At 39.2% G+C, this 24,503-nt stretch overlaps 1 long non-coding RNA gene across 2 annotated transcripts; it reads right to left on the reverse strand.

The window, feature by feature from the left end:
• Positions 1 to 17,444: 17,444 nt before the first annotated feature.
• LOC126709766 (uncharacterized) lies at positions 17,445 to 19,419 on the reverse strand. Of its 2 annotated transcripts, none has more exons than XR_007649478.1 (4): positions 19,178 to 19,419; positions 18,781 to 18,848; positions 17,769 to 17,902; positions 17,445 to 17,542 (listed from the first exon to the last, which is right to left on the reverse strand). It is a non-coding gene; the product is annotated as an uncharacterized LOC126709766 (long non-coding RNA). The 2 variants fall into 2 exon arrangements; XR_007649479.1 differs by having other exon boundaries at positions 18,776 to 18,848.
• Between the last annotated feature and the right edge of the window lie 5,084 nt (positions 19,420 to 24,503).

The raw sequence follows: 24,503 nt of genomic DNA on the forward strand, positions 1-24,503 counted from the left end.
AGTGGAAAGTAATTCCATCTCATGTCAAACTAAATAAGGAAAGTTAAGAAATAGTTAAGAAATATTTTTCCTTTGACCAAATTTTTTTATACTACCAAATATAGGAAAATATGAAAAACTATCTTCAAATAAAATTTTTCATTAAAACTAAAGAAGCGTTAGAGATACAATAACCCAGGAGCTTAGGAGTGATATATCTTCAGAATTATTTGTGCCTTAAAAAAGGGGGAGTTAAAAAATAGTTGTAGGGTAAAGGGGCCTAAAAGTATATATATTGGGTCATGGGCCTTGGCCGAGGACGTTGAGTGGTCCGAGGTAAGACTCAGAGCCCCATGAGTAAGCTACAAATAAGAGGGTTGGGGAATGTATGCTGAGGAGGAATATCCCCTCGGCTAAACGAGGCGAAGATCAAAATGTGTGTCCTATCATCCAGGGTGACGTTCTAGGAAGTTCTATTGATAAGGATGTGCGTTATGAACGGACAAGAGGGATGGGAGCTAAGAAATATCTAAGGAAAAGTTACTACCACCGCATTGAATGCTCTGTAGCTAACTCTCTGGCCGCATTAATGAGGAAGTGATATCTGAATAGTACTTTTCAGCTTTATAGCTATCCCTAAAGACTTCAAGAGGGTGCTGATGGGACAAGGATCAACACAAGCAATCCATTGTCCACGTGGAAGGTAGAGATGAGAAGGAAGAAATAGTATAAATTAGGAGGAAGGCCTTAAGAGAAGGGGATCGAAAAATCAAGAAAGATATACTGTAACAATTAGAACTGAATTTGTAACCAACTTCAAGTAATATATACAAGAACTAATCTCCTCGGATTGTGCTGAGGATAATTTTCCTTAGATAAAATCAGTCCACTTTTACATTATTGTCATCTAGATCCATTATAATCGTTACCCAACTCATTATAACCTAGTTTTCCAACGCACTCTCTACAAATTCATTGTATTGGGCTCATTGGGCCTAGATCCATTTACTTTTTGGGCTTAAGACTCAAACTGCATCCTTACAATTGGTGCCGTCTATGGGAAATTCTGGTGTTGTGGTGAGTTTAACGTTCAAATATGGTGGGTTCAGGTCCACACCAAGAGAAATCTATGGGGTCTCAATGTCAAGATCATTTCCTTCATCTTGAACAAAGAAGGGACTGGGAAGGAAATGTACATGCCACCCATACTAGTAGAAGTCAATCTCGAACTGGGAGTCACACCTCTCATAAGGAGAGTGCTAGGAACATGCAGCTGGAGATTGATAATTTGAAGAGGAAGTTGTGCCATAAACGGTGAAGGCGAACTCCCTCTAATTTTGACTTCTCTTCTGACGATGAAGAGGATGGTAGTTATAGACCTAGATCAAGGACTTCTCCTAGTGAGTCTTTCTCATATGATGAGGACTACCACACAGAAACTCATCTTCCAAAGGCTTGGGAAATGATGCAATGAGTAGAGCGTTCAACCAAATTTCCAGATCACCTTTCATGCGCAGAATTGAGGGAAGGAGACTTCCTCAGCGGTTCACTCAGCTCACATTCACCATGTATAATGGCCGAACAGACCCTATGGAGCATGTAAGCCACTTCAATCAGAGAATGGTTGTACACTCCAAGAATGAGGCCTTGATGTGTAAGGTATTCCCATCCAACTTGTGACTTGTGGTGATGAGGTGGTTTGATGGCCTAGGTGCAGGTTCCATTGATTCCTTTAAGGAGCTCACCCAGGCATTTGGATCTCGTTTTATCACATGCAGTAGGGTTCCTCGGCCCTTAGATTCCCTGTTATCTATGTCCATGCGAGAAGGGGAGACCCTGAAAACATACAAGGACAGATATTGAGAGATGTTCAATGAGATCGATGGGGACTTTGATGACGTGGCTATAAGGACTTTTAAGGTCGGCTTGCCTGTCGAGCATGATTTGAGAAAGTCCTTGACCAAGAAGTCGGTAAGGAGTATGCGTCAGCTTATGGATCGTATTGATGAATACAAGCAGGTTGAGAAAGACTAGCAACAAGGGAAGGGAAAGGGTAAGGTTATCTCTCAGGACAAAAGGGATTTCAAGTCGGACAGATACAATAATAGTAGGCCCTAGAGAGATTTTGCTGGGCAATCTGGGTCTACGGCTCCTCAGGTGGTTAACAGGGTGTTTCGAGAGGTAATACATCAAGTCTTGGAGAAGATCAAGAATGAGCCATACTTCAAATGACCAAACAAGATGGGAGAAGACCCCATGAAACATAACTATAGTCTTCATTGCCAATACCACCAGGAGCGAGGGCGTACCACTAAGAACTGTAGAACTCTATGGAACCATCTGGGGCAACTGGTTAGAGATGAAAGGTTAAAACAGTTTTTATATCAGCCTAATGGGTAAGGAGACTAAGCAAGATCAGGAGCTCAAGGGAATGCTTCTTCAAGGCCCCTTTTGGGTACAATTAATGTCATCTTTGTTGCTCTTAGGAGAACTGGTTCTCATCATTCCAGGGTGATGTCCGTGGCTTGGCTACTTGCCGAGGACTCTAATTTTGAGTCAAAAAGGGCTAAAGTAGAGATTTAACTAGCATTGAGTTTTTCGGACGAGGACAAGATTGGAACCATACAGCCACACGATGATGCTCTAGTGGTCACCCTCAAGATAAGAGGGTATGATGTGAAGAGGGTGTTAGTAGACCAGGGTAATGGTGCAGAAATTATGTACCCTGACTTGTACAGAGGGCTGCACTTGAAGTCTAAGAATTGGACAGCCTATGATTCACCTTTGATAAGCTTTGATAGGAAAGTTTTCATCCCAAGGGATCAGATTAGATTGCCCGTGCAAGTAGGTTTGGAGGTAGTGGAGGTAGACTTCATTGTGGTGGATACTTATTCTCCCTACATTGCCATTGTGGCAAGGCCCTGGCTCCATACCCTAGGATCGTTTCTTTGACTCTGCACTTGAAGGTGAAATATTCATCGGGAGATAAGATTGAAGAGCTTGTTGGGAGTCAATCCATGGCTAGGCAGTGCTTGGTGGCTGCAATTATGCTTCGACTTGAAGCTGAGTCCTTGGCCTCTACTGAAAGAGGCTCATAGCAATCAAGGACTCCTGTCCTATCTATGGATGCGGTGTCAGAAGAGGCAAAATGTGAGAGGTTGGAGGAGATTGCTATAGATGGTGATCCAGAGAAGTTTTTTCAGGTCGGAGCTTAGTTGCCTCCTCGGGAGAAGGAAGAACTGTTAGTGTTTCTAAGGAGGAATATTAATGTGTTCACGTGGAATGCTTATGAAGCTCTTAGGGTAGATCCAGACTTCATTTGCCATCATTTGAATGTCAACCCAACTATCCTCCCTAGGAAGCAACCACCTCAACGCTCATCCAAAGAGCATTCTGATGCTGTCAAGGAGGAGGTGAACAAGCTTAAACAGGTTGGGGCTATTAAGGAAGTTTTCTACCTTGAGTGGTTGGCCAATACAGTGGTAGTGAAGAAGAAGAATGGGAAGTGACCGGAATGTGTGGACTTCACGGATCTGAATAAAGCTTGCCCCAAAGACCCTTTTCCCATACCTCGAATAAATCAGTTGGTGGATGCCACTGTGGGCCATCCTCGAATGAGCTTCTTGGACGCCTTTCAAGGGTACCATCAAATACCTTTAGTTTTGGATGATCAGGAGAAGACAACTTTTGTTACCCCTACTAGGAATTACCACTACAAGGTGATGCCTTTTAGTCTAAAGAATGTAGGGTCTACTTATCAGAAGATGATGACCAGGATGTTTGAACCACAACTAGGAAAAAACATTGAGATTTATATAGATGATATGGTGGTTAAGAGTAAGTTGTAATCTGAGCATGTTAACGATCTCAGGAATATCTTTGAGATCTTGAGGAGACACAAGCTACGACTTAATGCTTCTAAGTGCTATTTTGGTGTCGAATCAGGGAAGTTCTTGGGGTACATGGTTACACACCACGGAATTGAAGTCAACCCTGACCAAATTGAAGTCAACCCTGACCAAATTAAAGCAATTACAATTTACAGCCACCTCAAAATCCCAAAGAGGTCCAGAAGTTGACAGGGATGACCACTGCTCTAAATCAATTCATTTCTCGGTTAGCAAACGAGTGTAGAACTTTCTTCCAGTTGTTGAACAAGTGGAAGGGATTTGAATGGACCGAGGAGTGTGTCTTGACCTTTAAACAATTGAAGGAATACCTATCTCAGCCACCCATTATGTCCAGACCCGAGGTGGATGAGATTTTGTTTGCTTACATTGCTGTGGTTTCCTATGCGGTGAGCCTGGTGCTTGTATGGGTTGATAGTGGTGTACAGAGGCCAGTTTATTATGTGAGCAAGTCACTATATGAGGCCGAGGTCCGTTACCTACCACTGGAGAAGGCCATTTTGGCAATAGTGCATGCTACGCATAAGCTCCCCCATTACTTCCAATCACACATAGTTGTTATCCTAACCCAACTTCCATTTAGATCTCTACTTCGGAGTGCTGGTTACACAAGGAGGATTGCCAAGTGGGGTACAGTGTTAAGGGTTTTTGATATCAAATACATGTTTTGCACCTCTGTCAAAGGTTAAGTCCTCGCTGATTTGGTGGCCGAGTTTGCTGAAACCCTATTTGAAGAAAAATTTGAGAGACAAAATATAGATGGAAAACCAGTTGGCATGGTCTCACTACAAGAGCCTTTATCTTGGAGGGTATACGTTGATGGTGCAACAAATCAAAGGGGATCCGAAGTGGGTCTAGTTCTAGTATCTCTTGAGAAGATCACTATTGAGAATCCTTAAAACTGGGTTTCTCGACCATAAAAAATGAGGTTGAGTATGAGGCTCTATTGGTGGGGATGGCCATGGTTCAAAAAATGGACGGAAAGGCAGTGAAGATATTCTCGGATTCAAGATTGGTAGTAGGCCAAGTGAAAAGGGAGTTAGAGGTCAGGGATGTGAGAATGTAAGAATATTTGAATTAGGTTAGGCACTTGCAATCAGGATTTGAGTCTTTCAGCTTGCTAGATATCCTTAGGGGTGGAAACACACATGCTAACTCTCTGGCCACTCTTACAACCTCCTCGACACAAGGTTTACCTTAGGTCATCCTCGTTGAAGACTTGTGCAAGCCTACTGAAGTGAAGAGAGAGATGGTCCATATCTATTAAATTAGGGTGGGGCCTAGTTGGATGGACCCTATAGTGTTATTCTTTAAGGAAGATATCTTGCCTGAGGAGAAATCAAAAGCTGACAAGGTGTGAAGAAAGGCTCCTCGGTTTTGGCTGTTCGAGAATCAAAAAATGTACAAGCGCTCTTTTTCTAAGCCATACTTGCTATGCATACACCGTGAAGCATCAAAACTACTCCTTGAGAAGTTACATGAAGGGATTTGTGGAAGCCATACAGGAGGCAGATCTTTGTGTCACAGAGCCCTCACTCAGGGATATTGGTGGCCGAACATGCAGAAGGAAGTATAACAGTATGTGAATAAGTGTGATCAATGACAAAGATTTGTACCAAACATTCACCAATCGAGAGGAGTCCTTAATCCTCTATCCAGCCTTTGGCCATTTGCTTAATAGGGTTTGGACATTGTAGGTCCTTTCCCTAAGGCAGCAGGGAATAAGAGATATTTGTTAGTCGGCACGGATAACTTCACCAAGTGAGTTGAAACTGAACCATTGGCAAATATCAGGGACGTGGATTCCAAGAGTTTTGTTTGAAAAAATATTGTCACTCGGTTCGGGATCCCCCATACCCTCATCTTAGAAAACGACTTTCAATTTGATAGCAAGGCCTTCAAGAGGTATTGTTGTGACCTGAAAATTATGAATAGGTATTCCACCTTGGTCTATCCGCAAGGGAATGGACAAGCTGAGGCTGTCAATAAGGTCATAGTAAATGGACTCAAGAAAAGATTGGATGATGCAAAGGGAAAATTGGTGGAAGATTTGTCACACGTCTTTTGGACGTATCGGACCACACCTCGTAGGTCAATAGGGGAGACACCCTTTTTCAATGACTTATGGAGCTGAGTCTGTTATCCCTCTAAAGATTAGATTCCCAACACTGAGAACGAGTTCTTTCATCCCGAGCAACAATGATGTGCTGTTAGGGAAGAGCTTAGACTTAATTGAAGAGTAAAGAGAAAATGCCATGGTTCAATTTTCATATTATCAACACAAGCTCAAGTAAGGGTATGATGCCAACGTGAAGTTAAGGCCACTAGCACTTGGAGACTTGGTATTAAGAAAGGTTTTAGGTATTGCAAAGAACCCAGCATAGGGAAAATTAGGGCCCAGTTGGGAAGGGCCGTATCGCATCACCTCGGTGGCTGGAACAGGTGCCTATTATCTTGAAGACCTAGATAAAAATGTTGTATCATGCTCTTGGAATGTAAACAACCTGAGAAGGTATTATAATTAATAAAATTTCCCCTTGTCATATTCTCATTTATTACATTATGCGCTGTATTTCCTATTATTTATTTGAATATCAAACAGAACCTTAGTCATACTTGGCTCCTCAGACCATATATCTTGGATAAATTGATATTTTCAGACATATTTCTAAGTGTTAAACAGAACCTTTGTCATGCCTGGTCCCTCGGACCACATGTTTTGGGTAAATTAATACTTAATGACATCTTTCTAAGTGTTAAACAAAACTTTAGTTATGCCTGGTCCCTCGGACCACATGCTTTAGGTAAATTAATACTTAACGACATCTTCTAAGTGTTAAACAGAACCTTAGTTATGCCTGATCCCTCGGACCACATGCTTTGGGTAAATTAATACTTAATGATATCTTTCTAATTGTTAAACAGAACTTTAATTATGCCTGATCCCTTGGACCACATGCTTTGGGTAAATTAATACTTAATGACATATTTCTAAGTATTAAACAGAACCTTAGTTATGTTTGGTTCCTTGGACTACATGCTTTGGGTAAATTAATATTTAATGACATCTTTCTAAGTGTTAAACAGAACCTTGGTTATGCTTGGCTCCTCAGTTCACATGGCTTGGGTAAATTAACACTCTCTATTTATTCTTTCTAAATGTTAAACAGAACCTTGGTTATGCCTAGCTCCTTAGACCACATGCTCGACTCCTTAGACCACATGCCTTGGATAAATTAGCACTTTCTATTTATTCTTTCTAAGTGTTAAACAGAACCTTAGTTATGCATGGCTTCTCAGACCACATGCCTTGGGTAAATTAACGCTCTCTATTTATTGTTTCTAAGTGTTAAAACAGATCCTAGGTTATACCCAACTCCTCGGATCATTTGTCTTGGGTAAGTTAATGTTCTTGGTTATTTGCCTAAGTACATGGTCATTTTCCTTATTATTTATACGTGTTTAATTTGTCTAAGTTAGCAGTAATGCACTACTGTTAGCTTTGGTAAAGTCAGGGTGGCAATAATTCACTACTGTCAACAACATCATCAATTTTAAGTCCCATCAGAGGGAAAAATGATAACTACACCAACTATAAAATAAATATTATGGAGAAAGGAAATATTCATAAAGTAAAAAGTGCAGCCCTTTTTATTAAATAAAGGAAATGTACATTATATACAATGTCAAACTACCATTACAAAAGGAAAGATACAAAGGAAAACTACAAAAAAAAAAAAAAAAAATGAAAATGACAGAAAGGAAATAAAATCCTAAGAGCTAGGCCTTGGCTGGAGAAGGAAGGTCTTCTTTCTTACTCAGTTGAGAGGCAGGAGCATCTTTGGCCTTTGGGTTAGCCTCTTTGGATTTGGCCTTGGCCTCTTTCGCTTTGACTACAACATCCTTGGCCTTGGTGGCATCCTTGGCCTTGGCAGCATTCTTGGCCTCTAAGGAGGGCATAGCCTCCTTGCCCTTGCCCCCTTATCCTTGGCCACCTCAGCCCCTTGGCCTTGATCACCAGCTTGGTTGGATCCTTTGGAAGCCTCAGAGGGGGGAAGAAAGGCCTAAGCAATCAGAGGCTGCTTAAAGGATTTTGGAGCAAGGGCAGAGGGAGGTGGGAGGGTAGCTGGGACTTTATGGATGTCGGGAGGGTAGTAAACACTCCCAACCTGCCTCCGCTCCGAGGCAGCAGGGACCCCTGCAAGGTTGAGAGCCTCTATCCATGTCTCCTTGTAGTAATCCTTACATACCTCGGCCAGCTCCTCAGCCAGCCGGATCTCAGTTTCTTCTACATTGAGGTTATAGGACGCTTGCCTTGAGAACTCCACAGCTTCTTCGGTCGTCCGAGCGGCGGCTTTGGCTTTCTCCAAATCAGCTTTAAGGTCTAGGACCAGCTGCTTCTGTGTGGCTAGCTTTATCTCAGTAAGATAGAGTTTTTTATGCTGATCTTCAGCTTGGTCCTAAACATTCTTTAGGTCAGCCTCAGCGCTCCTCCGCGCCTCTCCTCGGCAGTCAGCTTGGTGGCCAATTCTTTGTTCTCTTGCTTTATGGCTCCCAGGGCCTTGTTGGTCTCGACGCGGAGGTTGGCCTCAACCCTGACCTCGTTTCGGGCATCCTTGACCCATTCCTCAGCTACAAAAACCTCCTGGATAGCCTACACAAAAATGACAAAAGAATCTCATGTAAAAAAGAAAAGGAAGAGAGAATGAAAAGGGCACCTTAGCATTTAGCTAAAAGATATGATGGTGAACTTACCATGGCAAGATCATTTTTCAAGGAAATGAAGAGGTCTGGCTGCCTCATGTGCCTTAAAGCATCTATGTCTTTCGGTAGGAGAAGGGGCTGCTTTAGGGCTTCAGCAACATAGGACAAATGCCCTTTTTGGAACTCCCTAATGGAAGAGTTCCATGGGATGGCAACGCCATCCAGTTCCAGCTGAGGAGCCTAAGTACGTTGTTGTTGGTGCACCTCAGCCATACTTGGGTCCTCCCTACTATCCACAGAAGAGGCCCGCTTGTCCTTGGCTGTCTTCTACTATTTAGCCTTCTTCTGAGGGACCACCTCTCCCTCCTCTACTTCCTGCTCCTTCCTTTTCTTCTTCAAGTTAAGGATGGAGAGTAGGCCGACTGTGGTTGTAGGAGGAGGTGGGGGAGGGGGGGGGGGGAGAGTAAAGGGAAGCTTGGATTTAGGGGCCTCCTTAGATGACGACCCTTTATTCCTCCCAGCCATGAGGTTTCTCAAGCCTTTCCTCGGATTCAGAGCCATTGCATCTTCCTCCTTGGAGCTGCTATCTACCTCGGCGATTATTAATTGGAGGGAGCAAGTTGTTGAGGATCTGTCAAGCTCACCTTCAGAATCCGAGATCTTAACGGGATCTTCCCGCACCTCTCCTTCTTCCTCAAGTCGAAATTGATCTATCTTCTTCTCGAGTAAGAGGGGTGAGGAAGTAGTTTCTTCCTTCGAAGTCGCTGCTTCAAGGAGAGCGAGAATAGGAGGCAGCTTAACTGGCGCAATGTATTCTCGGGCAAGGAACCTAGGTACCGAAACATCTGTCTTGCGAAGCCTGGGGTCACCTGCCTTAATTACGTGGCCACTTCCTGGAAGTTCTCCGAGATTGGTTCGAAGTCCAAAATGAGGTGGACCGCTCTCAACTGCCTGTCCTTACTCACAAACACCTCGGATCTTAAGACTCTGTTGAGGTTTGCGATGTTGAACAAACTAAGGCGGGGCGTTACGTACCTTTTATTTGCAAAAAAAAAAACCGAGGAGCAAATCATGGTCAGATTAATAAAACCCATCATCAAAGGATAACGAAATATTAAAGGAAAGAGTGACAAAGCTAAAGGAACTAAATCCCATGCCAAGCGACCTAACCCTAGGGTACCCCACCTAGCTCTCCCTCCCGAGTTGGGCAGTGAAGACCGTCATGCCATTTCCTAGAGGCGATTACGTAGTCATCCTTCATGCCCTTATTGGACTTAGGAAGACACGATATAAGCCTAACAATGTTGAATTGGGACTTGAGGTAAAACCCCGAGTCAGCAAGTGAATGGCACTCATGCCAGGTGAGTCTCAAACCCATCTACTCGTTGAGAGCATCAACGCTACCTAAAACTCTAAATAGGTTAGGCGCACATTGGTAAGGACATAGCCTATGGTTGATTAGGTAGTCTCGGGTCACCCTACCCATAGGAAGTGTCATTCCTCCTTCTATGAAAGCGATCATAGGAATGACAACCTCCCTTTCGTTTCTATCTGTAACCACCCAGTTTGGAACACAATACCGCAGGGCAACTCCTTATGGAATGTGATATTGAGCCCTAAAGCCCTCTATACTGGCGAGAGAATCTATGAGGTGCTTAAATCTACCCATCTAAGCAAATTAAGGAGAAGTAAGGGAAATGTTTTTGAAAAGGAGTTGAAGATTAGAAGGCTGAGGAGGTTAGTCGAGAAGAAAAGAATTTCAGAACGTAGAGACTTACGAAAATGAAAACAAGTGACACTTTAGGAACTTCTTGAGAGTTTGAGAAGTCTTAAGAGTTTGTAGATTTGTGAAGTGGAAAAAATTAAACCCTCCAGGCGCCTTATATAGGAGGTGGAATTAAGTGGGAGTTATCCTGCTCAAAATTTAAGGAGAAATGCCAACCATAGGATCTAAATCTCATCGTAGGATGCAGGGAACAAAATGACGCTTGGAACATTTAATGAGACATCGCGGGCTCTGAAGCGTCAGGAATAGTTATGGGACACGTGAAGCAATATTCTTACCTGTGTAAATCAGAGAAACAAATGGATTTAATTCTCCAAAGTCAAAACCCCATTTTTTTCTACTCGAATAAGAGGGGAAAAATCGAAGTTTTGAGGGGCTATTCACGTGTGTAAATCAGAGAAACAAATGGATTTAATTCTCCAAAGTCAAAACCCCATTTTTTCTCCTCGGATAAGAGGGGAAAAACCGGAGTTTTGAGGGGTTATTGTAGGGTTAAGGGGCCCAAATGTATATATATTGGGCCATGGGCCTTGGTCAAGGACATTGAGTGGTCTGAGGACATATAAACAACATTGAAGAGGTAAGACTCAGAGCCCCATGAGTAAGCTACAAATAAAAGGGTTGGGGAATGTATGTCGAGGAGGAATATCTCTTTGACAAATCGAGGCGAAGATCAAAATGTGTGTCCTATCATCTAGGGTGACGTTCCAGGAAGTTCTATTGATAAGAACGTGCATTATGAACGTACAGGAGGGATGGGAGATAAGAAATATCTAAGGGAAAGTTGCTACCATCGTATTACATGCTCTGTAGCTAACTCTTTGGCTGTGTTAATGAGGAAGTGATATCTGAACAGTGTTTTTCAGCCTTACAGCTACCCTCAAAGACTTCAGGAGGGTGCTGATGGGACAAGGATCAACATAAGCAATCCACTGTCCACGTGGAGGGTAGAGATGAGAAGGGAGAAATAGTATAAATTAGGAGGAAGGCCCTAAGAGAAGGGGATCGGAAAATGAAGAAAGAAATATTGTAGCAATTAGAACTGTATTTGTAACCAACTTCAAGTAATATATACAAGAACTGATCTCCTCGGACTGTGCTGAGGATAATTTTCTTTAGATAAAATCAGTCCACTTTTACTTTATTGTCATCTGGATCCATTATAATCATTACCCAACTCATTATAACCTAGTTTTCCAACCCACTCTTTACAAATTCATTGTATTGGGCTCATTGGGCCTAGATCCACTTACTTTTTGGGCTTAGGACTCAAATTGCATCCTTACAATAGCTTTCCTCTGGCCAAATTTTTTTGTACTACCAAATATAGGAAAATATGAAAAATTATCTTCAAATAAAGTTTTTCATTAAAACAAACAAAAACTATTTCTTGACTTTCTTTATTTAGTTTCATGTGAAATAGAGTTGTTATACTTATTTGGCTTCGCATGAAATAAGAGTTGTTTTTCAAAAAACTTTAGTGGAAAGTAACTCCATCTCATGTCAAACTAAATAAGGGAAGTTAAGAAATAGTTAAGAATTATTTTTCCTTTGACCAAATTTTTTTATACTACCAAATATAGGAAAATATGAAAAATTATCTTCAAATAAAGTTTTTCATTAAAACAAAAGAAGCGTTAGAGATACAATAACCCAGGAGCTTAGGGGTGATATATCTTTAGAATTATTTGTGCCTTAGATGGACAAAGATGAGGCTTGGTAGATGACGTTGAATTTGGGCTAGAAGCAAGCCTTGTTTACTTGTAGAAAAAAGTTAAACTTTAATACTATTTATGTGTGTTTTTAATTAGTAGTTTGTCTAGCTTTTCACTAAAAATATTGTAGATAAAATATATAAAAACTAGATAAAATAAATAGATAACTCATGTAAAATCTGCGAAATAATAAAAAATATAAGCATAAACTGGCTTATAAATGCATCTCAAACAGACACACAAAAAAATTATCAAAAACTATATTTTTTATGAGAAGTACTATGCATAAGCTACTGAACTGTGGAATACCAAACGAATATGTAATAAGATAGAGGAAGTTCCTTGTTTATTAGTATAAAGCTTTGTCCAGGTTTTGATGAAGGCAGAAAATCTAGTTTTAGAGGGGCAAAAGAAGTCAGTCCATGCCCAGTTCTGGTGGTGGCCAGCCCAGGAGCGAGTTCACCGGAAAAAATCCAATCAGACATGAAGGTAACGGTGGAGGAAGGAAGCAATAAATGTAGAGAGCCATTAAATGCTGAAACCGTGAGTATGGGGAAGACGTTACAAACAGAGGCTGTATTTACTCCAAACAGGACGTCAGTCTCAAATGAATCCAGACCAAATTCGAACTAGATTCCAGGTGAGGAAAATATTAATTCAGAGATATTACTTCCCAAATCAATCTCGTCTGTTGAGCTGTTTGTTAGCCAAATAAGGGAAATCAATGAGGCCCTAATCAAGTTTGGAAAACAAACGGATGGGGAAATAAAGGCAAAAGAGGCAAGCAATATTGAAATTACTCCTCAGAATCAATGTGATGAAGCAAAGGAAGGGAGTGGAGCACTTGAGGTAGGGTTGGTACAAGCACGTGGCCAACTTCAAGGGTATTGCCGTGTGCATGCACAATTTGTCCAATAGAAAATTAACACAGCCTCTGGTAATGAACCAGGTCAGTCCAATCAGCCTCCACACCATGCCATTTGGAAACCTCCTCCATGGCCGATCCTGAAGGTGAACTCTGATGATGCGATTTTTCGGGAACAAAATTTTGTGGATGTTGTTTTGGATATGGGAGGTGGATTAGTGTTGTTTTGGAGATTGACTATTGATGTAATTGTGGAGGGTTCGGGCACAAATTATATCGATACAATGTTTCAAGAAGAAGATAGGGCAGGGATAGGAGTGATCATCAGAGAATGCCAAGGAAAAGGCTTGGCACACATGGTCGGAATCATCCCTCTCCCCTAACTGTCATAGAGCTTGAAACTTTGGCTATATCGAAGGCTTTATAGTTTGATGTTGATCTGAGTTTGGAAGATGTCACCCCAAAGGGAGTTTCAGAGATTGCAATGAACGCTTTGAATGTAGATTCGCAGTCTTTGGAATCCTTTGGTTTACTTAGCCGTGATGTTAAATGTTTTGCAAGTTTATTTCATTGTATTAGGTTTCCACATGTTCGTAGAGAAAGATTGTTGTATTCTCACATTAAGAGAAACGACAATGGGGTTGCTCATAGTCTGGCTAAAAATGCATTATGCATACCAGATTTTCAAGTATGGATGGAAGATGTCCCATCTCATATTGGTTCGATTTTATAATTGGATGTAGTTGAATTTTATTAATAAAATCCATCAGTTTCTTTCTCAAAAAAAAAAAAAAAAAAAGCTTTGTCCATGTTTGTGCTAGATTCCTTGGTAGTCGTAAACCCGTACATCCAAAGGGTCATTCCGATAACAATCATGCACTATACATAATGCAATGATCTAACAAAAATATAAATCCATAAAAAAATTCAAGCCTGAGTGGAGAAGATTTTTTAGATTTTAATAGCGGAGAAGTTATGCTTTTAGACTTTTAGTATATTACTAGTTTATAACCCACATAACACATGAGTATCTCTTTTATATATATATATATAGAGAGAGAGAGAGAGAGAGGGGGGTTAGGTTCAAGTTACATTTAATGTTAAGTAATGTTATACTACTGAATATAGTCATATCATCAATCAATTGTTTAAATTCAAGTTTTGTATTTTAAAATAACTAGTGTTTAACCCGTGCAATGCGCGGGATCATTTTACCAACACCACTGCAAACGATATGCATAGGTGCATATCAAAATTAAGCATTTGGGAGAAAAATTTTGTCCTGCCAAGATATTTGGAATAAATTAAAACAAATACATATAGCATACTTGAGATCCAAAATGGAGGCTATGATTGTGAACATCTGAGTAAGACTAATTAAGAATGTATGAGACTGAAATTTTATGGCAAGTGAGGCCTATCAACTCTTTTTGTTTATGATTTGTCTTTTCCGCACCCATGACATAATTTTATATTTTGCGTAGTCTGGGTTCCACCAGGTCGCACCCCATTAAGCAGTTTGGTGAGATCAAACATGTTCTTATATGTTGTACTTTCGATTTTCCAATTGAAATCAATCATATGGTTAATACAATGTGATATTTTTCCATGGAAATTAAATTATATTGGTCAATACTATCAAGTAGTTGAAATCAATTGGAAAGGTTACCACTTTTAAAAAATTGTACTTAAAATTTTATCTTCTTGAGAAATAAGAATCCTTTTTTTGGGCTTACTTGGAAGTTGGGTCTGAATTTGGGCAGTATGTGTTATGGCTGGGCTGGGCTTCATATCTACATCTAATTGCCTAACATTTTAGTTTTTAGTTTTTACCACCATAACCAAAAGCATGTAAGACATGAACATATCTTAACATTATTACAAAAAAGTATCAACATTTCATACAGTGACATTTGGAGTTTCCTTTGATGAAATAAAGTAAGTTATGGTCCCCTTGTTTTAACTTTTAAGAACTCAAAATATGACAACCACCCACAATAATAATGAACTTAAGTTATGCCATGCTAAACTCATATTCACCACCAACACCACTGCAATTTTTTTTGCATAGGTGCATCTACATTAAATTGTTGAAACAATTGATATGCATAGTATTCTCTCATTGTAACAAAATCAGTTGTTTCAAATCTGATTCAATCTACATCACTATACAAAATGCCAAGCCCAAAGCCATCCTCGCAAGGAAGGAACGATACAAAACTAACCCAACCAACCAAAATACCCAAAACTAACTCATATTTCTTAGTTCATAACCAAATCAAAGAAAAAAAAAGCATGGCAGATATTCAAAAAAAAAAAAAAAAAAACAAACAAACAAACAATATAAGAAGAGAAAAACAACGTGTGGACAAATTTTAAGGCCTCAAATGTGTTTTTTTTTTTTTTTTTTTTTAAACCGTGTGGTTAGTACAGTAAATGGACAAAATACAAAGCCCTTAAACGTTACAACGTGCGGTATTTATCTTTAAAATCAAACCCAAATACCTAAATAAAAATCAATCCAACCAATTTTCTCAAAACTAATTCATATTTCATACCTAGATATAAGAAAGAAGGGAACAAAAAAATTTACTGGTGGTAGTTCTCTCTCTATCTCCGTATCTCAGTTCCTGCATAATATCTGGCCACCATCTCTGCTCAACATCCACTTCAGTACTGTAACATTCAATTTCAATATCTCTAACACTTATTAATCTCTAGCAATCATCTCTGGTAGAAAACAATATATCTCTTACCCTTTTCTCTCTAATAGTTGCATTACATATTCTCTATCTATTTCTTTGCTTCAAATTCAGGTCCCCAAAAAGAAGTTAATGTAAGTGTACTATCTTACATAGGCCTAAAGCAAATTTGAGAGAAGCCAGGATGGATGGATATTCTGTAAATCTCCAAAGCTTCTATCTTGCAAGTTGAAAACATGAGTTTCATTTTGATCATTGAAGAAAATGCAATTCCTTTTATACCCAATAAACATTGGAATAGTCTGATTAGTTATGAACTTTGCATCCTACATAAACTTAGTTATCATAATTCCACTGCTTACATTCAAACTTAAATAATGTAGTATATTTAAGCATATAGTGTCTAAAAAAAGAATTTGACTTTAAGCAACAACACCACCAGCAATTATGCAGCTAATTAAGCCTCCAGCAGCAGCACCAACATGAGTTATGCAGCAACTTAAGTTGAGCATTATTGCCACCAATCATGAGCATTGGTTCAGCCATCATAAATCCTGAAAATCAGTCTCTTTCTGGTAAAAACCCGAACATAGAAAATCATTGCATCAAATCAAATCATTGCCTAACTCAAGGAGAATATTATGCAATAATAAATCATGACAGATCAAATTTAACCCGTGCATCAAAACTTTCCTTGTAACTTGTATATTAAAATAAAGTAAACTATTTTATTACTTAACAATATAGAATATGTTAAGAGTCATCAAGCAACACCTGTGATGTTGCTGCTGAAGTTGACTTGCTGCCATAGCTGTTATTGTTGATGTTGCCTAACATACACCTGTCCTAAGCAGCTGCATTAGAGTTAGGGAATTGTTAGTCTTTTACCATAAAAGCTGTTAACATCTGTTAGTTGCTGTTAGTTAGTTAGTTAGACAAATTGTTAGAATGCAACATATATGGCTTTACTTGGAATAGTTTTGAATACTCAAGAAAACTGGATATTAGTGGTTTGCTAGAGTGGTGATTGTAAGGACCATTGAATGAAAAAAGCAACAGTTTCTCTCCTAATCTTCTTTATTCTCTCTAAATCTTATTTCTCATTCTTGGAGGTCAGTTGCCTCGAATCAGGTATTTCTCATAGATATGAATTACATATTATGTTAAAGCTCTAAGCATAAAAGTTTATGGAAAGTAAAAGAGACAATAATAATGAATTGTTATAAAGTTAGTCTAAATGGTCTGGCAATGTGTAGTAGCTAATATTTATTTGCACATAGGCTATTAGATTTTCTATCACACATTTCAACAAATATTTGGCATTCAAATATGCTTCAAAACACAGTTCTTATACATGGATAGGAGATGTTAGTTAATATTTAAGCAGTGGATTTACATTTTGTTGGTTAGTTTTTAACAATCTGTTGGCTATTTCCCATATGATGATGGCTAAGGATTTGGCTTCCATTAGCCAAGGACATATAAAATAAATACTTAAAGCAAAATTAACATCAAACAGTAACACTTTTTGGCACAAACTTGAACTGGAAAGTTTGTTTTCATCTTATACATAAAGATTTTAAACAATCCAAGGTGAAATTTTACTTTTAACTACAATAAATCAAAGGATAAGTCCCTAATGTTACCATAAGAAAAAACCAAACCAATGCATTCAAAGAAAGAGAATCAACCAATCTATTTTTTAAAAAGGGTAAAAGAATCCTAGACAATTAAGCAGGGAAAAAAAATTTTAATATAGATATATTGAAGAAGACAGATTGTAATTCGAGTTCCGTATATGTTGCAGAGAGGAGATGGGGGAAGAGCACAAACACAAACAGCAGATGCCACAGAGAGGAGATAGGGGCAGAGCATGAACCCACCTATTAGACTCAACCCTGTTAGTCCTTTATTTATTTATTTCTATCAATAAGTAATCTTCTTAGTCCTTTCCATGGTCTAAGCACCGTCAAATTTCACAGTAGTATTCATTATTAAATTAATTGTGAAAAATGGTTCCAACAATCAATATATCATCTTGGATGACAGTGAAGTCTTAGGAAATATGCTTCAAAAATATATATAGAAGAAGGAAAAACACAGCTCTACCTTTTCACTTTGCTATTGCAGGAATTTGCAGACAGCTTCTAAACTCTATAGATATGGTCTTTTGCTATGCATGGCAGAAAGTAGAAAATAATCTGTGGGTTACTGAAGGGGGACATTGGAAAAGAAGCTGGGGTCTGTAAACAAACAAAGAATCAAACAAAACCCCTCAAAAATCTACATGCTACTCTTAAAGAAGTTTATGGTCGAATTAAAATACAATAGCATGATTCTTTGATTAAACCAAGCTTGAGATAACCTATAGACTAAACATAAAACCAAAGCTTGATATAACCTAGAAACTTTAATTCAAGCCAAACACAAACAAACAAACGAAAAAAAAAAAAAAAAAAAAGTCTCATATTAATACAAATGGAGCATAAACTGAGAATTCTTAAAGTAGAGGACATCAAATACCAAAACTACACAATTCAAAATTTGCTAAAAACCCCTTTTTAATGCCATTGAACCAAAGGCCAACGATCCAACCATAGCAACTCAAAAACCAAAAGTAGATGAAAAGAAATATTAACAATAAATTTAGGAGAATTATGCACATCATAAAACTTAAATTATAAAAAATAAAAATAAATTTTAGAATAAAAAACAACAGCAGAATTTTATCAAACAATTTGTGAGCATATTACTAAAATGTATATATTGATTACTATCTTAGGCATTGCAAAGCTGATCAGTGCTGTCAATTTCAAAAACTTAGCAGTCTCAATTTTCTAAAGAGAAAAAATACTAATCGTAATGAATTTTGTAAATGATCACTCAAAACCAAACCAATCTAATTCAAGCCAGAACTAACACAACAATAATTTAAAATGTTAAAAATTAAAAACTGGCCAAATTACCTATCAGCGGCATGCTAATGGAAGCCTAACTCAAAACCAAATCTAATTGAAATAGCTAAATCTAAACCAACCCAAACCAAGAAATTCAAACCTAAATCATATTCAATCCCCATATTTGAAAACGAAAGGGAAAAAACCAAAAACAATAACTTTACAGGTATACGGCCTGTCTCTCTGTGCCTTATGGACTCTATCTGGGTGTATGATGTTCTGGCAGAAAGACCTAAGATAAGATTGAAAAAGGAAAATAAACATTAGAAACAGAAATACCCAATGATTTCAATCCTATACTTATTTAATCTCAATGGTTTCGTAAAGATTAGAAACAGAAGCACCCAAACTGAAATCAATATTTTTAGTGATTTTTGTAATCTAAAAAATAGAACAAAAGCAAATATCTAAAATTGAGATAACAAACATTTTGATAGAGAAACCAAAAACCTGAAACAAAAACGAATAAAATGTAAACATATCAACAAAAAAAAAAACTCAATCAATAGTAACGTTTCATACCCAAATGCCAAAATCTAAAAAATGGGGAAAAAATTGTACCGGTTCCGGTTCCGACGATCTAGGTGGCAGATATATGGCGTAACAGTGTTGATGGTCCATAGTTTTTTCTTGCTTGCGGTTCCGGTGGCCCAAGTCTGGCGAGGGAACGGACAATAGCCGGCCTTAAATATTTCTTCTTTCTCTTGGCGCCTACAAACTCTGCTTGGTTCTTCTACCTCCGTATCCCTTAATCAAAACCAAATCAGACCCATAATACCAATCTAAATCATAATTAACACCCAATTGATGCTTAACGAATGGAAACAGCGGATGCTTTTTTTTGCCTAACGTTTGGTTTTGAGTCTTATTTTTGTTATTTATAGTGAGATGCATTCAAACGGTGTAGTAGAAATAAAAGTTAAAATTTTAAGATTATTGAAACGACGTTACGTGCGGCTCTTTTGACTTAAAGTTATATACGTGTCAATTTTTTAAATGGTCTTTTTTGCTAACGTGGCAACACCTCCTTAAAAGCTTCTGCTATTATATATGGTATTAGATTAGATTAGATTAGATGCATAAAATGTTAGGACATATGTGTTTCACTTGTTAGGAACATATGTCACTACTTTATGTAATTGACTTATCTTTTGACAAAATGCACTTTGCTTGTAATTGGGTAGATCTAGAATGTGTTTAATACTTCAAGAAACATGTTGTTCAAGTCTAGTATTAAAACCATGAAGATTGGACCGGGAAACAAGTGAAAAAAAGCTGTTCATTAAAGCTGGACAGATAGCTTGACACCTGCAGACAGATAGCTTGACACCTCTCGATAGCTGTGGACAAATAGCTCGACACCTCTCGATAGTTGGTGGATCGATCGAAAAAGCTCCTGTCTCCTCGACAGCTTCTCGATAGCTTTTAGATAGTTGTATTTATCAAAGTTTAAAGCTGGACACCTCCTCGACACCTCCCGATCGATCGAGGTTACGAGAATTCAGATTTCCAGATCTAATTTTCAGCCCAAGTTTTTGTATTTATGTAGGGTTTCTTTTCTCACAACCCTAGACCTATATAAGACTTATTTTAGAGGCCATCACATAAGAGAATACAAGGAGAACATATGCAAAAGGTAACTGAAGCCTTATTCTCTCTGAAAGAAGCTACTGCGTCTTTGCGCCTTAGGGTTTTGTAATCAAGTACTTCTTGATCTTCATTGTTGATGAAATGAAGAACTTTGCAGCCAACAATCTTCTTCTAGTTGGTGATTAAGTCGCGTATTGGGATCCGCGCAATTGGTTAGTCACGTACTAGGATTCGTGTATTAAAGGGTGGCGTTCATATATTGAAGAGTTCAGAGGTTCTGAAGCGGTAGAAGGTTTCTGCTGTGAGTTCATCTACGGGGATTGTAGAGTCTAGGGACAAAGGTTTTGTACTAGATCTGAAACTTCTCTTTTCTATAGTGGATTGCTTTTCGGGAAGGTTTCCCCCTCAGGTTTTTTACTGTGAAACTAGTTTGTTTCATTGGTTTTCCTGGGTCATCATATTTTGTCTTATTTATTTTTTTCCGCTGCGTGATTTTGACATGATATTGATATTTGTTTGATTTAATAAGTTTTATTGATAATAAATCTAATTAACAACTTAGATTTAAAATTTGTTAATTCTATCAACCGGGGTCTAAATTTTCCAACATAAAATATGAGTTTATAGATTAAATGGTAAATAACATCTAATTAAATTGAAAATTGGCACGAATGTTAAGAATATATAGAACATGTAATTCAATGGTTAGATTTTTAAAATATGAATTCTATAATAAGTTATTGGGTGTTATAAAATCACTTAGAGTTACACTAGGTGTAACTTGAAACCAACTCATATATATACCATATATATATATATATATATTGAAAATCCCACCGTTGAATTACATGTTCTATATGTTCTTAACATTCATTCCAATTTTCATGTCAGTTGGATGTTATTTACCATTTAATCCATACACTCATCTTTTATGCATTATTTTAAACTACAAAAGTTTAAATTTAAACAATTAATTGATGACATGACTATCAATCTTGGATTACCTTGAAATTTTGAAAGCATGGAGAATATATGAATATAATGTAATCTAACGATGGATTTGTCAAAATTCGCATCCAATTAAAAAATATTTAGTAGTATAACATTATTTAAAACTAGCTTGTAACATCATGCATATGTATGGATATACTTAAAAGAAACACATTAAGATACATAGTATAATTCTTTTATATATATATATATATATATATATATATAAACACATTAAGATACATAGTATAATTATTTTATATATATAATTTAAATACTATTGATATATAGTTATTCTTATATTTTGTTAACTGTGGGGCCAGAGAACTTATGATCCGGCCCACGCTCTACTAGGGCCCAGGGCCCGTGCCGAGGAAGGTATTTGCCGAGGACGAATAGGGAAAGGCCGAATAGCCTGGGGGCACAGCCGAGGATAAGCCTGTCCTCGGCATTCCAAGACTTCAAAGGGAAGAGCAACATCTTGTTGAAGGCTGCCCCCAAAAAGCCCCCTGAAGAAGAGGCGAGTAGAATGGGACCCACGTGGGGGTACGGTGTGGAACTGGTTCAAGGTAAATACGTCCACTCCGCATTAAATGCGCCCGCAAACGTCCTAACCATATTAATGAGAAAAGATGTCTGAATAGGGTGGCTTCGGTTATCGCAACTAACAAAAAGCAAGGGGAGGCAGTCGATGGGACGGGTACTTAAGTAGGCACCTGCCTGATCAACAAGTGGAGGGCTAGGATCAACCAAGAAGGGCTATATAATGTGAAGGTTGATGCGCCAAAAAAAGGGGTTGGGAAAAAAGGCCAAGAACCAGAGCCTCCCAGACCGTTTCGAGGAGAAAGACTCCACGAAGCGAACATGGCTTACTTTTGTATGAATGCCATGGTTATCTACCGACCAGTGACCAAGGCCTAGCCTTTCAAACCCACACTTTACAAATGATATTGTTTGGGCCCTCTCTACGTACGAACCCAGTATTATCTTGGGGTCGTCATAAATTGAGTCTTTACAATTAGCGCCGTCTGTGGGAAGGGCTTGTATGTTGGCACAAGCTGTGGGTTGAGACAATCCCCCCATCATTTCCAACAGCCGGTTGTAGTGTCCTAGCATAAAGTTCCACTAGGGGCTACGTTTCTTCGATAGGGGCTACGCTTCGTAGCGTCAGCGGCGCGGATGGTTCTAGGGGCTTGGCCGAGGAGTTAATCCCCCTAAACCAAGGTCCCACGCCACAGCCGAAGGGTTAATTCCCTCAACTACTTAAAAATCAAGTTTTAGACAGAACCAAAGTATTGCATGGTCCTCAGACTCAAACCTATGGGGAAACCAACTACTTAAAAATCAAGTTTTGGACAGAACCAAGGTATTGCATGGTCCTCGGACTCAAACCTATAGGGAAACTAACTACTTAAAAATCAAGTTTTGGACAGAACCAAGGTATTGCATGGTCCTCGGACTCAAACCTATGGGGAAACCAACTACTTAAAAATCAATTTTTGGACAGAACCAAGGTATTGCATGGTCCTCGGACTCAAATCTATGGGGAAACCAACTATTTAAAAAAGCTAAGTTTTGGACAGAACCAAGGTATTGCATGGTCCTCGGACTCAAACCTATGGGGAAACCAACTACTTAAAAATCAAGTTTTTGACAGAACCAAGGTATTGCATGGTCCTCGGACTCAAACTTATGGGGAAACCAACTACTTAAAAATCAAGTTTTGGACAGAACCAAGGTATTGCATGGTCCTCGGACTCAATCCTATGGGGAAACCAACTACTTACAAAAATCAAGTTTTGGACAGAACCAAGGTATTGCATGGTCCTCGAACTCAAACCTATAGGGAGACCAACTACTTAAAAATCAAGTTTTGGACAGAACCAAGGTATTGCATGGTCTACGGACTCAAACCTATGGAGAAACCAACTACTTAAAAATCAAGTTTTGGACAGAACTAAGGTATTGCATGGTCCTCGGACTCAATCCTATGGGGAAACCAACTACTTACAAAAACTAAGTTTTTGACAGAACCAAGGTATTGCATGGTCCTCGGACTCAAACCTATGGGGAAACCAACTACTTAAAAGAAATTTGGACACCAAGTTGGTCCTAACGACACATATGATATTTCAGGTGATGCCTATATCCCCACTAAAATAGGTTCAGACACGAGTTCAATACCCTATGGGTGCGGGTGAGCTAGCATTCCGAAACATGATCCTAAACATGTCATATGCACAACCATTCATACATGTTAAGATAATTAGCTCAAAAATCATCAGCGATAGTAAGCATCGACGAGGGCAACTAACATGTAATCAAACGGAAAGAGGAAGAAAAGAATTTCATATGCGTGTTCAACAGGTTCAACTACAAGCAAACTACAAAGTTTTCAAAATAAAAGAAAAACTAGTTAATCATTGAACTAAAAATAAATATGGAGGCTGGCCGGGGTTTCTACTTCTTCAGTTCTGTGTCGGCCACATCCTGGGAAGGCAAAACAGGACTGGCTTCGACGCCTTGGAGAATAGTCGCTTCTGGGGAAGGCTGAGCGGGATCGGTGTCGATACTCTTGGGGACCTCAGTAAGGGGAATTGCCTGTAAGGGCTGGGCAAGGATGGCTGGCTCTTCGGCATCAGGGATCTGAGCGCTGACCGTAGGCTCGGCATCTTCTTTGGGCACCTCGGGATCCATACTTTCGGGTGCTTCTATCACATCATGGAGCTCTCCCCCTTTAAGCGACTCGCCAAGAGGGACGCTGACCTGTGCAGCTTCTGACTGAGTGACCCCTCCCTCGTGTTGATCGCTCACAACCTCGGAGCTGGTGGAGGCGGCCTCACGGATGGTTGTAGGGTAAAATATGCTCTCCGCTTTCCACAAATCAGACGAAGCATCCACCCCAGCTCGCTTTAAGGCCTCTTCCCAAACCTGGGAGCAGTATAGCCTGCACACTCCGGGAATTTGGGCTTTAAGGGAGGCTTGGGTTTCAGCAACCCCCGTGTTGTAACCCTCATCCTCGGCCATTTCCCTGGCAGCCTCAGCCTCGTTTCTGGCAAACTCAACCTCCTACTTGGCCCTTATGGTTTCGTCCCGGGCATACTCTGCCACGCCTTTAGCATTCTCTGCCAAGATCAGTCTTTTCTTTAAATCATTGATCTGCTCCTTGGCTATTCGCAACTGATCCTCGGCTTCGAGTAGACGTTTTGTATGTTCCTCGGCCTATTTTTGAGCACCATCTAAACCCGCCGAGGCACTATCCCTTTCTTGGATAGCCTCCTTTAAGGCGTCCTTAGCCTTTGCGAGG

Source organism: Quercus robur, chromosome 12, assembly GCF_932294415.1.
Source record: "Quercus robur chromosome 12, dhQueRobu3.1, whole genome shotgun sequence".
Classification (NCBI taxonomy): Eukaryota; Viridiplantae; Streptophyta; class Magnoliopsida; order Fagales; family Fagaceae; genus Quercus; species Quercus robur.